General features: G+C 48.5%; 1 pseudogene; it reads right to left on the bottom strand.

Annotated features, from left to right (window-relative positions):
* Positions 1-250: 250 nt before the first annotated feature.
* Positions 251-12,032, bottom strand: part of LOC112104227 — a 40,630-nt pseudogene continuing 28,848 nt past the window's right edge.

Genomic DNA, 12,032 nt, shown 5'->3' with positions numbered 1-12,032 from the left:
GGAGGGGTTGAGGTGTGTCTCCCAACGCCCTTCACTGTTCTCTGCAAGCCTTTTCTCTGATCGGTTTTGGTTCCAACAGAGACCAGGGGGGCGGTGTCTTTCATGAGTCAAACAGGCTAGTTACTGCACCCTGGTTCCCAATAACACAGAGCTGACTGGTATCAGAATGGTATAAATACGATGCTCCCCGTTTTGTGAAAAGAGGGACCCACTCCCATTACTCATGGGATAGAAAGGACAGTCAGGTCCACGCCATAACAGGACAAACTGCAAAAGGCAAAAATGGGCCACTCACCTGGACAAACTGAGGGATAAACAAATAGTAACCGTGAAGGCTGCTTGAACTACGTGGGAATTAGCAAAACCATTACTAAGGTTCAACTTTTGTCGTGGGTATTTTTAGTAAGTCACAAACAGGACATGGGCAATAAACAAAAATTCATGGAAGCCTGTGACCCGTCCTTGTCTTTCACTAAAAATATCCTGGTGGGGGGGGAATAACAAATGAAGCCCCACGGGGGGATGACTGTTAGCTGCAGTTCTTGCTCTGGTGGCTGACTTAGCCTGGCCACTACTCTGGCCCTGTGGGTTGCTCTGGCATTATGGGCTTACCACCGGCACCGGGATGGTGATGGTTCCTGCTCTGGCCCCAGGGGGCCACTGCTTCAGTGTTGGAGGTGGGCAGCTGCTGAAACGGAGGTCCATTCAAGTCACAGAATCCATGACCTCTGTGACAGAATTGGATACATAACCATTAAAAAAACCAACGTGTTGGTCGCTCTAGAGGTTTGTATGGTGTTTAGCTCCCTTGCAAACTTTCTGATGTTTAAGAAGGGCTGAGCGATCAGTCAAGCTTTTCCCACGGTCACAGCATTTGGAGGGTGTCTGCTGTGTGGATTCTTTGATGTGTAGAAAGTTGTGACCTCTGAGTGAAGCTTTTTCCGCACTCACTGCACTTGTAAGGTTTCTCCTCTGTGTGGATTCTCTGATGCTGAATAATGTTTGAGCTGTGAGTGAAGGTTTTCCCATACTCACCGCATTCGTAGGGTCTCTCTCCCGTGTGGATTCTCTGATGCGTAGTCAGGTCTGAGCTACAAGTGAAGCTTTTCCCGCATTCGCGGCATACGTAGGGTCTCTCCCGCATGTGGATTCTCTGGTGTTGAAGGAAGGCCGAGCTGTCACTGAAGTTTGTCCCACACTCACTGCATTCGTAGGGTCTCTCTCCTGTGTGGATTCTGTGATGTGTAATAAGGTCTGAGCTCTGAACGAAGGTTTTCCCACACTCACAGCATTCATAGGGCTTCTCCCCTGTGTGGATTCTCTGATGTTTAATAAGGTTTGAGCTGGATATGAAGCTTTTCCCGCACTCACAGCATTCGTAGGGTCTCTCCCCGGTGTGGACTCTCTGATGTGTAGTAAGTTCTGAGCTCTGAGTGAATCTTTTCCCACACTCATTGCATTTATAGGGCCTCTCCCCTGTGTGGATTCTCTGATGTTTAGAAAGGGCTGAGCTGTTAGTATAGCTTTTCCCACAGTCATTGCATTTATAGGGCCTCTCCCCTGTGTGGATTCTCTGATGTGCGATGAGGTATGAGCTGCTAGTGAAGCTTTTCCCGCACTCACGGCATTCATACGGTTTCTCCCCTGTGTGGATTCTCTGATGGTTAAGAAAGCCTGATCTGTACGTGAAGTTTTTCCCGCACTCACAGCATTCATAGGGCTTTTCCTTTGTGTGGATTCTCTGATGTGCAGTAAGGCTTGACCTCTGAGTGAAGCTTTTCCCGCACTCACTGCACTTGTAAGGTTTCTCCCTTGTGTGGATTCTCTGATGCTGAATAATGTTTGAGCTGTGAGTGAAGGTTTTCCCGCACTCACTGCATTGGTAGGGTCTCTCTCCCGTGTGGATTCTCTGATGCGTAGTCAGGTCTGAGCTGCGAGTGAAGCTTTTCCCCCATTCGCGGCATACGTAGGGTCTCTCCCGCATGTGGATTCTCTGGTGTTGAAGGAAGGCCGAGCTGCCACTGAAGTTTGTCCCACACTCATCGCATTCGTAGGGTCTCTCTCCTGTGTGGACTCTGTGATGTGTAATAAGGTCTGAGATCTGAATGAAGGTTTTCCCGCACTCACAGCATTCATAGGGCTTCTCCCCTGTGTGGATTCTCTGATGTTTAATAAGGTTTGAGCTGGAAATGAAGCTTTTCCTGCACTCACTGCATTTATAGGGTCTCTCCCCGGTGTGGATTCTCTGATGCGTAGTAAGTTCTGAGCGCTGAGTGAACCTTTTCCCGCACTCGCCGCATTCATAGGGTCTCTCACCCGTGTGGATTCTCTGATGCGTAGTAAGTTCTGAGCTCCGAGTGAATCTTTTCCCACACTCGCTGCATTCATAGGGTCGCTCCCCTGTGTGGATTCTCTGATGACTAATAAGGTTTGAGTTCTGAGTGAAGGTTTTTCCGCACTCGCTGCATTCATAAGGTTTCTCACCTGTGTGAATTCTCTGATGTCTAATAAGGGATGAGCAGCAACTAAAGGTTTTCCCGCACTCAGTGCATGTATTTTTTCTCTTTCCCCTGAGGATTTCCTGCTGGGCTGTGGTTTCCTTGAGGTCCTTCTGAGTTTCCCGACAGTAAATTAATGTACCCGATTTCTCCCCTGGCTGGTTTTCCTGCTCTCTCTCTGAGCTGTGCTGAATCTCACAGGATTTTCCCTGCTCATGAATCGTGGACACATTCCCTTTTGATCTTCGGGATGATGCTCCATGTGATTCTATTTGCTCAGCATCTTCTTGATGAGAACTTTGCTCCTTAGTCTCACGTAGCATCGCATCACCTGCCGTGATAGAGACAGAAACCTCAAAAAGGGAAAAAGGAAGAGCAAACCAAAAAATGTGCTGGAGAGAGGTCAAATAAAAATCAGGAATTGAACTCCCCCAAACTCTTCCCCCAAATGGGAGAGAGGAGGTGATTAATTCAGCCTTCACATCCCATCCAAATTCTCAGTGGGAAGGGAGGAAGCTAATGCCAGGTGTCAGCTATAATCTGTAGGAAGCTATGTGCTATCTCTGCACTGAGGACACCACATCTGCTGGGGACAATCCAAGGTCATTGTAGGGTATCCTAGATTTTTCCATCAGGCACTTACAGATTCAGAGTTAGTTTAATGTTTCCTCACCTGTGCAGGGACGTCTCAGGATCTCTCTTTCCCCTGAACCCTGGAGGACTGGGACACACGGTTCATCCCCCTGTTCCAGCTGGGAGATCACATCAGGTATGGAAACTGGAAACCCTGCTTAGATTAAAAAAAATGAGATTGGGGAAATTAATAAGATTTTGTCATCAAAAATTGTCTATTAATTTAACTCCAGTCCTTAGTAAACAATAAAATCTCAGGGCCAGTTCCCCAGGTCCTCAAAGGTGGAGAACACTGATTATGAGGGACTAAACTACCCACGTATCTGCTAAGAACTCACATAGATAGACACTGAGTGAGTCTGTACACCTATATTCACTATTTTACAAAATTATGATGTTTAGTACAAAGTATGCCTTTTTGAGGTTTCATTTAAAATTCATAATCCACTGAACATTAGCGTCCTGTTATAATAAGTGTAGCAACACTATGTATGTAAAGTTATGAGATTTTAATGTATGATATTCCTGAAAATATGTTACAATTCTGGGGAAGACCCACAGACCTGTTCCTCAGAGAGCAAGGCTATCGCTTGGTTATATGACCATTCTCTGGCGAGGGGAGGTGTGAACAAGAAATTTACTTTCCATTACAGGGGCTGCTTGACGTTTACATCCACAACAGCCAGCCAGTCATCATGACAGCTAAAAATGGAAGATGTTTCCAGTACAAAGTGATGAACAAACTTGAGTCTCTCTCTCTCCCCCCCTCCCTCCTTTTCTCTCTGCGCACGAAATCAACAACTCCTGAAGAGCTGAGCTTGTGGGGATGGTGAGTCCTGGCTGATAGGAAACCCATCCTGTCACAAGATATGGTGAGAGAAAGACATTTGCTTTGAATCCGTTTTAGCTGATTAAGTTAGAAGTTGGTTTGCGTTGTATCTTTTATGCCTTTTGTAATCAATTTTGAATTTTATGCCTCATTACCTGTAGTCACTTAAAATCTTTTCTTTCTGTAGTTAATAAACCTGTTTTATTGTTTTATCTAACCAGTTCGTTTGGATTAAAGTGTGTGGGAAACTCTATTTGGGATAACAAGGCTGGTACATGTCAATATGCACTGATTAAATGAACGACTTTATATGAGCTTGCAGTGTTCAGTAGAGTTACATGCTGGAGATTGTTTGTTAACTGGCCAAGAGGGGCTGTTCTCACAGTAAAACAGTGTAAAAGGCACCCAAGGGTGGAGAATTGAGGGAACACAGCTGTTGAACAGTCCAAATTGTACCCTGGGTAATGTCACAGACACACATTATGAAAGAGGCTCCTACAAAACAGAGCCCCAGAAAGTGAAGTCTCCAGACTGAGGGCAAGTCTCCCTGGCACTGCTTCTTGCTGACAGAGAGGTCCAGAGACAAAGAGAGAGTCCTGGGGAAGCTGGGAACAGTAAGCATGGGCTGGTGGGGTTCAGTGGAGAAAGGGAACAGGAAGGGCAGGGATATTACTGAATGCAGGATCTCAGCAGTGCTAGATGTGAAGAAAGCACATATTGTGGAATTGGTGAATCTAGTGAGTCCGGTGTCATGGGAGAGTATGAAAATCCCTGGGTGTGGAGAACGCTGGGAAATTAGAAGCTATAATTCAGGAGCAACAGACTCTAATTCATCTGGAAAAGCAGCATGCGAAAGATAAGAAGGTCATGTGACTTCAGGAATGATGAAGCCCAAGATCGAAGGAGCTTGCAGAGAAGAGAGATTGTGGCTACTGCTGTGGGAACAAGACTTGCCATGTCTTGAGAAGTGTCTTTACCAACCCAGGCCATTTTCATTGTTGGTTGCAATCCAGAGGAGTTGTGTCATCTGTAATGCTGGGTGATTTTCAATGTTCTGCTGCTGGAGCTCCCCGTCTGGATGCTCCCAGCCAGCATTCAAGGATGCACTGAGTGTCTGAGTGATAAGTCACCCTGGATCAGCAGCTCAGAATCCAGCAGCCTGCTTCTTACACCCCAGGCACATTCTGGCATCCACCAGCCTTGGATGCCCTGGCAAGAGATAGAAACACTCCCAAACCTGACCACCAAGGAGGAAGGATGCTTGGTGGATGCCCCAGCCCAGAAGCCATTACAACCCTTGTCTGCGGGAGCCAAATATCTCAAGAGCCAGACCGGAGAGCTGTTCCCTATAGCTGTCCAGCTGGAGTCAGAGTCCCAGGGAGTTACCTGCGCTGAGGAGCCCGGAGGACTGAAGCTCCAGGAAGCATGGGAGGAAGTGACCGAGGGAGGTGGAGTGAGTGGTATCTCCCACCCGTGTAAGGTCAGCATGTTGCGGCTGGATTCCCCGCTGACCCAGTGGCGGACCACTCCACCACTGTTAGGGTCTTCGGCTGGGACCCGGTTGAGTCGAGTGGGCCCGGGTCCCCCTACCCCAGCTGCCACCCCCACTTTGATGGCAGCCCTTGGATCTGGACACAAGGCATTTGAAGGATGCTGTACTGACTCTGGTCACTAGGCCATGCAGTCCTGCACTGGAGGGCAGCCGTATTGTATCAGGCCATTAGGCCACGCAGCCCAACACCCAAGGGCGGCCACTTTGACTCTGGCCACTGAGCCACAGTGTCTTGAATCCCAGGGCAGTCCGGTAGACTGTAACCACGGTGTCACCACAGGCACGATCCACCCCAAAGGAGGACGGGGTGTGCACACACCACCGCACACAGTGGAGAATGCAGACAATGACTGGGCCCTGTCGGAAGGCCCCAGTGGGAGGTTAGTGCCAAGAGGGTAATCTTTCTTTGTCCGCCTGTCCGTGGCCTTGCCCGAGATGGAGACTGAGAAGATATTGAAATGGCAGTGAGGACCCCAAGGCATTCCTGGTAACATTTGGGCCACCCTGTTGACCCCGTGTCTGACCGGGACAGCGCAGAAGGCCTACTTGGGGATTAACCAGAACACTTACCACTGTTGTTTTCACCAGGAAAGGTATCCTCCGTAGACCAGGGCCCCGAGCGGTAGCCCAATGCCTACGAGACAGCGCCTGGTGATGGTTGGAACCAGAGAAGTGATCAGGGACCCAGGTGGTGGAGATCGTGGTCCTTGAACAATTCACCCAGATCTGATGGAGTACTACCTGGCAGCTGACAGGGAGGAGGCTCGGCTTTGGAGGTCCAGGAGCCCGGAGAGGATGACAGGGGGGAGTCCCCATGAAACAGGGCCGAGGGAACACCAACGCTTATCATGACCTCCGGCCAACCCCCCCAAACCCTGAACACAGGCGCCCTGTCAACCAGACCCAGAGCAGGTGTGAATGAGATCTGCAGGAGAGGCAAAGTCCACCACAGGCAGAAACTAGGTCCGGAGGATCCCGAGACCGCTGCTGTATAGTCATGAGGGGCAATTTTGCCAGGGGGATGAGGTGGACGAGGCTTTCTTCAGGCAACTAACAGAAGTTACTAGATCACAGGCCCTGGTTCTCATGGGGGACTTCAATCATCCCGATATCTGCTGGGAGAGCAATACAGCGGTGCACAGACAATCCAGGAAGTTTTGGAAAGTGTAGGGGACAATTTCCTGGTGCAAGTGCTGGAGGAACCAACTAGGGCAGAACTCTTCTTGACCTGCTGCTCACAAATGGGGAAGAATTGGTAGGGAAAGCAAAAGTGGATGGGAACCTGGGAGGCAGTGACCATGAGATAGTCGAGTTCAGGATCCTGACACAAGGAAGAAAGGAGAGCAGCAGAATACAGACCCTGGACTTCAGAAAAGCAGACTTTGACTCCCTCAGGGAACTGATGGGCAGGATCCCCTGGGAGAATAACATGAGGAGGAAAGGAGTCCAGGAGAGCTGGCTGTATTTTAAAGAATCCTTATTGAGATTGCAGGAACAAACCATCCCTATGTGTAGAAAGAATAGTAAATATGGCAGGTGACCAGCTTGGCTTAACAGTGAAATCCTTGCTGATCTTAAACACAAAAAAGAAGCTTACAAGAAGTGGAAGATTGAACAAATGACCAGGGAGGAGTATAAAAATATTGCTCAGGCATGCAGGAGTGAAATCAGGAAGGCCAAATCACACTTGGAGTTGCAGCTAGCAAGAGATGTTAAGAGTAACAAGAAGGGTTTCTTCAGGTATGCTAGCAACAAGAAGGAAGTCTAGAAAAGTGTGAGCCCCTTACTGAATGGGGGAGGCAACCTAGTGACAGAGGATGTGGAAAAAGCTAATGTACTCAATGCTTTTTTCATCTCTGTCTTCACGAACAAGGTCAGCTCCCAGACTACTGCACTGGGCAGCACAGCATGGGGAGGAGGTGACCAGCCCTCTGTGGAGAAAGAAGTGGGTCAGGACTGTTCAGAAAAGCTGGACGAGCACAAGTCCATGGGGCCAGATGTGCTGCATCCGAGGGTGCTGAGGGAATTGGCTGATGTGATTGCAGAGCCATTGGCCATTATCTTTGAAAACTCATGGTGATCGGGGGAGATTGGAAAAAGGCAAATATAGTGCCCATCTTTAAAAAAGGGAAGAAGGAGAATTTGGGGAACTACAGACCGGTCAGCCTCACCTCAGTCCCTGGAAAAATCATGGAGCAAGTCCTCAAGGAATCCATTTTGAAGCACGTGGAGGAGAGGAAGGAGAGGATCAGGAACAGTCAACATGGATTCACCAAGGGCAAGTCATGCCTGACCAACCTGATTGCTTTCTATGACGAGATAACTGGCTCTGTGGATATGGGGAAAGCGATGGACGTGATATACCTTGACTTTAGCAAAGCTTTTGATACGGTCTCCCACAGTATTCTTGCCAGCAAGTTAAAGAAGTATGGGCTGGATGAATGGACTATAAGGTGTATAGAAAGCTAGCTAGATCGTCAGGCTCAATGGGTAGTGATCAATAGCTCGATGTCTAGTTGGCAGCCAGTATCAAGCGGAGTGCCCCAAGGGTCGCTCCTGAGGCCAGTTTTGTTCAACATCTTTATTAATGATCTGGAGGATGGTGTGGACTGCACCCTTCGAAGTTTGCAGATGACATTAAATTGGGAGGAGTGGTAGATATGCTGGAGGGTAGGGATGGGGTCCAGAGTGACCTAGACAAATTAGAGGATTGGGCCAAAAGAAACCTGATGAGGTTCAACAAGGATAAGTGCAGAGTCCTGCACTTAGGAAGGAAGAATCCCATGCACTGCTACAGACTAGGGACCGAGTGGCTAGGCAGCAGTTCTGCAGAAAAGGACCTGGGGGTTACAGTGGACGAGAAGCTGGATATGAGTCAGCAGTGTGCCCTTGTTGCCAAGAAGGCTAATGGCATATTGGGCTGTATTAGTAGGAGCATTGCCAGCAGATTGAGGGAAGTGATTATTCCCCTCTATTCGACACTGGTGAGGCCACATCTGGAGTACTGTGTCCAGTTTTGGGCCCCCGCTACAGAAAGGATGTGGACAAATTGGAGCAATTCCAGTGGAGGGCAACAAAAATGATTAGGGGGCTGGGGCACATGACTTATGAGGAGAGGCTGAGGGAACTGGGATTGTTTAGTCTGCAGAAGAGAAGAATGAGGGGGGATTTGATAGCTGCCTTCAACTACCTGAAGCGAGGGTTCCAAAGAGGATGGATCTAGACTGTTCTCAGTGGTGGCAGATGACAGAACAAGGAGCAATGGTCTCAAGTTGCAGTGTGGGAGGTTTAGGTTGGATATTAGGAAACACTATTTCACTAAGAGGGTGGTGAAGCACTGGAATGGGTTACCTGGGGTGTGTGTGGAATCTCCTTCCTTAGAGGTTTTTAAGGCCCGGCTTGACAAAGCCCTGGCTGGGATGATTTAGTTGGGGATTGGTCCTGCTTTGAGCCGGGGGTTGGCCTAGATACCTCTTGAGGTCTCTTCCAACCCTGATCTTCTATGAGTCTATGAGTGTGTCTATCGCTTCCCTGTTGAGAATATTTTAAAGTTCTGTAAAACCCACAGGCACACTCTAACACGGTCTGCTCTTTAAAGTTTTGCCAGGATAGCTCTGTTGCTTAGGGCTGTACAAAATCACACTCCCTACCCCATCCAACAGAACGACGTTGGCAAAAGATTCAATATAGACACAGTTATGGTGGCAAAAAGTCCATTACAAAAAATGAAGGAAACTGAATACCCATCAACTATTTTACTGCAGAGCTAAGGTTGCCCTGTGCTGTCTCCTGCCTTTGACCATATGGACGGTGGCTAAACTTAAACCTCTGCAAACCAGAAAATGAAGTTAATGTCCACCCCTGCAATGTATCCTTAACTGTGCTCACACCCCCAGCCCTGCAGCTGGTAAGAGCCACTGGGAATGGTTCTGTCAGGGTGGTGGAAAGGTGAATAAACTACCCCAGGCCCTGGAGAATTCTCCATCTGTTCAAGTCTTCATGTCAAGGCTGGATGCCTTCCTGGAAGATGATTTAGTCCAACAGAAGTTGTTCAGCTCAGTACAGCAGAGACCGGATGACATTTTACAATCTGGGTGATACAGGAGATCAGCCTAGATGACCAAATTATCCCTTCTGGCCTTAAAATTCTATCAATCTATAATAGATACGAGGAAGGACTAAGAGAACGTGCCATTGTTTGTGTTGTGTTCACAGATGGGAACACCAGCATTTATCCGCATGCCCTGCAGCTGTGTGCACTGGGTCAGCTGTAGCTGTAATCGGATGGTGGAGGGAGCAGTTGGAGCAGCCTGGCAGAGCTGTGACTGTGGTATGCAGAGAGGTGTATGTGACCCCTGAGGGACCAAGTCTGCCCCATTTCAGTGCTGAGTGTTGTAGGCTGTGTCACTAAAGGCGCACAAAGGGGAGTTCTTGCGCGGAGGATTGTCAGCAGTCTGGTGGGATACACGCTAGTGATCTCCAGGGCTCAGTGAGGGGCAAGTGAAGGCAACGACTCAGAAGGAATCCTCACGGTGAGGGTGGGGGAGTGGGATCAGTTTGCAAGTCGGAGCCTGTTTGTGTGGAGTAGGCTCAGTGTGTGAGTGAGGAGCAGGGGGTGGAAGCTTCTTTTCTTTATGTGGGACCCAAACCCCAGTTTTACCTTAGCAAAGAGAAGATATGTGACATTGTGCTGTACTGCTCCTGTGCTCTGTTCCCAAAGTGTCGTGTAGCAGGAGAGGGTAGAGTGTTAGTGTGTGTGTCACTGGTATGCTGGGGTGATGCTGAAACAGGGCAGAGTACAAGTTGCATTGTAGGGGTGACGTGAACCTTATTTCGTCATTTCCCCTTCTAATAACCGAGGGGATGGGAATCCTTACCCAGCGAGGTCACATTCTCGTAGTTCTCCTGCATGACGGCTCTGTAGAGAGCTCTCTGAGCGGGGTCCAGCAGAGCCCCCTCTTCCCTGGTGAAATACACAGCCACCTCCTCGAAGGTCACCGGCCCCTGAAAGAGCAAGAGTCCAACACTGAGTACCTGCTGCCCCATTCACAGCCCTACTATTCGTGGGGGAGAGGAGCCAATCAAATGAAAGCGCTGGATGGTTTTGCATCCCACCTCCACACCACTCAGAGCATCCAGGAAACACTAGGGTGAGGGGAGGAAGAGAGCCCCTTGTCTCTCCCAGCAAATCCATCACACAGCTACTAGCCACAGACTGATACAGGAGATGGAGCCCCTAGCTGGATTGTCTTGCGATTGTATAGTGAATTTAAATATTTAGTGGCTACTTTTTGTAGATAATATTTTTTTAATTTATTTAAAGTCTAACTATTCTGAGTAACACAGGGCCCTGGGGTCATGTAGTAATTTTTCTCATCAGAAGGGGGTCGTGGTGCAATGAAGTTTAAGAACTTCTGGCTTAGAGCATCCAGGAAACATCAGGGTGAGGGGACAAATCTCCTAGTAGCTTCATCACACACCTACTAGCCACAGACTGATACTGGACATGGAGCCCCTAGCAGGGTCCAGGGCAAGCTCCCTGGTAGGAAGCCCAACACCCTCCTCATTGTGAGGAGCTGGATATGAAGGGAGGGGAATCTCCCCTAAGCCTGACTGGTGGGTGCCCCCTTCATATCTCACAGCAGCCGCTGGTTAGTCGGGTCAGGCTCCAGCACTGGGAGTCTGGTCAGTTTTTCTAGCCCCAAGTAGGTGGGTTATTTTCTGTTCCACAAATTTGGGCATTTCCACCTACGAACCTCATGGGTCTGTTCCTAGAATCTAGGTCACTTATTAAACAACTCGCAGCAGGTTTGCCGCACCCTGTCCTCCTCCCTTCCCCACCCTGTGCATTTCCTGCCCACTCCAACCTCCAAACCAGACTGTGCAAACCTTCCCATCTCCGGTGTATTTGCTGCCCCTCTCCCTCCTGCAGGAACCCACTAGCAACCCCCCAACAATCCCTGTCATAACTATAAAGGGAAGGGTAACAGCTCTCCTGTGTACAGTACTAGAAAATCCCTCCTGGCCAGAGACTCCAAAATCCTTTTACCTGGAAAGGGTTAAGAAGTTCAGGTAACCTGGCTGACACCTGACCCAAAGGACCAATAAGGGGACAAGATACTTTCAAATCTTGGTGGGGGGAAGGCTTTTGTTTGTGCTCTTTGTTTTGGTTGTTGTTCACTCTTGGGACTAAGAGGGACCAGACATCAATCCATGCTCTCCAAATCTTCTGAACAAGTCTCTCATATTTCAAACTTGTAAGTAACAGCCAGGCAAGGCGTGTTAGGTTTATCTTTGTTTTCTCAACTTGTAAATGTTCCTTTTGCTAGAGTGTTTATCTCTGTTTGCTGTAGCTTTGAACTTAAGGCTAGAGGAGGTTCCTCTGGGCTCTTTGAATCTGATTACCCTGTAAAGTTATTTTCCATCCTGATTTTACAGAGATGATTTTTACCTTTCTTTCTTTAATTAAAAATCTTCTTTTTAAGAACCTGATTGATTTTTCCTTGTTTTAAGATCCAAG

Source organism: Terrapene carolina, unplaced genomic scaffold (genome assembly GCF_002925995.2).
Source record: "Terrapene carolina triunguis isolate 2854851 unplaced genomic scaffold, T_m_triunguis-2.0 Scaffold361, whole genome shotgun sequence".
In the NCBI taxonomy this organism is placed as follows: Eukaryota; Metazoa; Chordata; order Testudines; family Emydidae; genus Terrapene; species Terrapene triunguis.
This window is presented reverse-complemented; position numbering and strand designations above follow the sequence as displayed.